Raw genomic sequence first — 2,673 nt, forward strand, 5'->3', positions numbered from 1 at the left:
GCCAGATGGATTTCTGTGGGTGAAAGATCACTCCGCCTGGGGTGATCTGTAAATGCAGCACACGAGGGCGTGGACAAGATACTCTAGGACATTTTCAGTTTCAAACTATGAATCCTGGGGGCCAGCACGGCAGAGGGCGGCTTTACCCACTACACCACAACACCAGCCACTTCCATGTTTCTTTTAGAAAGTACCACATTGGGCTACATCGCCGGGGTGTTTTTTGCCCTCCGCGCCCGGCAGCGTTTGCCTCCGCCTCTCACAACCTCCTGGATCCTACGCGGTCCGGGGACAGGGGAGCGAGCGGGAGGGCTGGCAGACTGGCCCGGGCTGCGGCGGGGGGGGGGGGGGGGGGGGGGGGGCTACGGCCAGATCGGCGCCGCTGGTCGACTGGGCGACTGGGCGGAGTGTGCACGCTGCTTGGCTCGCCGCCCGTCCCCTGGAGCAACGATGTTGGGCAACAACGTGCCGAAGCCCAGGGCCCGCGAGGTGGGCTCGGCGCTACCTCGGCGCTCCTAGAGGACCAGGAGAACATCAACCCCGAGAAGGCGGAGCACGCCCAGCAGCCGCGGGCCCAGGCCGCTCTGGCGGTACTGAAGGCTGGGAACTCCCGGGGTCCAGTTCCACAACAGAGGCCCCAGACGCGACGGGTTGCGCCTCTTAAGGATCTTCCTATAAATGTGAGCAGGTCTCTGTTCCTCCTTGGAAAGCAAACAGTAAACAGCCTGCACTCACCATTCATGTGGATGAAGCAGAAGAGCCTCCCAAGAGGCCCACTGAACCTAAAAACGACGGCCGGAAGATGTCCTGGCTTCTAACTCAGCTGTCACTCTACCTGGACAAAGAACACCTCTGGTACCTCTAGATTATCCAGTGGATGGTAGTTTCGAGTCACCACGTACTGTGGACATGTCAACGGTACTAGAAGATGAAAAGCCAGTGAGTGTTAATGAGGTCCCAGACCACCATGGGGATAGTCACACATATCTCAGGGATGGAGGTTAAATAAACCTAGAGTGGGTCACATGAAGAAACAGCCTGACGTCACTAACGGTATGAGGGCTCTCCCCGTGGACTGGTTAGCTGAAGCAGGAGAGGAATATAAACTACAGAATGAGACTCTGCATTTGGTGGTGAACTACATCGATAGGTTTCTTTCTTCAATGTCTGTGTTGAGAGGAAAGCTTCAGTTTGTGGGCACTGCTGCTATGCCGCTAGCCTCACAATTTGAAGAAATATACCCACCAGAAGTAGTGGAGTTTGTATACATTACAGATGATACCTGTACAAAGACACAAGTTCTGAGGATGGAGCTCTCGTTGTGAGAGTCCTTGCTGCTGACTTAGCTGCACCAACGGGAAATCAGTTTCTTACCCAATACTTTCTACATCAGCAGCCTGCAAACTGCAAAGTCGAAAGTTTAGCAACGTTTTTGGGAGAATTAAGTTTGATAGATGCTGACCCATACCTAAAGTATCTGCCATCAGTTATCGCTGGAGCAGCATTTCATGTAGCACTCTACACAGTCACGGGACAAAGCTGGCCTGAATCATTAGTACGAAAGACTGGGTACACTCTGGAGACTCTCAAGCCTTGTCTTATGGACCTTCACCAGACCTACCTCAGCACCACAGCACGAACAACAATCAATACAAGTACAAAAATTCAAAGTATCATGGTGTTTCCCTCCTCAACCCACCAGAGACACTAAATGTCTAACAGTGAAAGACTGCATTTGTTTCTAAGATGTAAATCACTCAAAGTATATTGTGTATAGTTTTTATCTTGGGTTTTGAATGTTACAATCATTTCTGAATACAGAAGTTATGGACAAGAACAAATTATGGTATCTATTATTTTTTAAATGGTTTTAATTTGTATATCTTTTGTACATGTATCTATCATAGATATTTGGCTAATTTTAAGTGGTTTTGTTAAAAGTATTAATGATGCCAGCTGTCAGGATATTAAGAATTAATAAATTGATTTGGAAAATTAAAAAAAAAAGTACCACATTGGGGGCCGGCAATGTGGCATAGCAGGTAAAGCTGCCACCTGCAGTGCCAGCATCTATGGGTGCCTGTTCGAGTCCCAGCTGCTCCACTTCCAATTCAGCTCCCTATTAATGAGCCCGGAAAAGCAGCTGAGGATGACCCAAGTGCTTGGGCCCCTGCACCCATGTGGGAGACCCAGAGGAAGTTCCTGGCTACTAGCTACAGCCTGGCCCAGCTAGGGCCATTGCAGCCATTTGGGGAGTGAACCAGCAGCTGGAAGATCTCATGCTCTCTCTCTCTCTCTGTGTGTGTGTAACTCTGACTTTCAAATAAATAAATAAATCTTTTTTTTTAACAAAAGTCTTTAAAGGAGCCAGCGCTGTGTGGTAGCAGGTAAAGCCACCCCCTGCAGTGCCGGCATCCCATGTGGGTGCTGGTTCGAGTCCTGGCTATTCTACTTCCGATCCAGCTCTCTGCTATGGTCTGGGAAAGCAGTGGAGGATGGCCCAAATCCTTGGGCCCCTGCACCCATGTGGGAGACCCGTAAGAAGCTCCTGGCTCCTGGCTTTGGATCAGCACAGCTCTAGCTGCTGTGGTCATTTGGGGAGTGAACCAGCAGATGGAAGACCCCTCTCTCTCTCTCTCTCTCTCTCTCTGTGTGTGTGTGTGTTTCTACCTC

The 2,673-nt window shown here is 50.3% G+C and overlaps 1 pseudogene; it reads left to right on the forward strand.

Moving 5' to 3' along the window:
- The first annotated feature begins 450 nt into the window (after positions 1-450).
- On the forward strand, positions 451-1,966 carry LOC133763940 (cyclin-A2-like; annotated as a pseudogene).
- The last annotated feature ends 707 nt before the right edge of the window (positions 1,967-2,673 follow it).

Source organism: Lepus europaeus, chromosome 1 (assembly GCF_033115175.1).
Source record: "Lepus europaeus isolate LE1 chromosome 1, mLepTim1.pri, whole genome shotgun sequence".
NCBI lineage: Eukaryota > Metazoa > Chordata > Mammalia > Lagomorpha > Leporidae > Lepus > Lepus europaeus.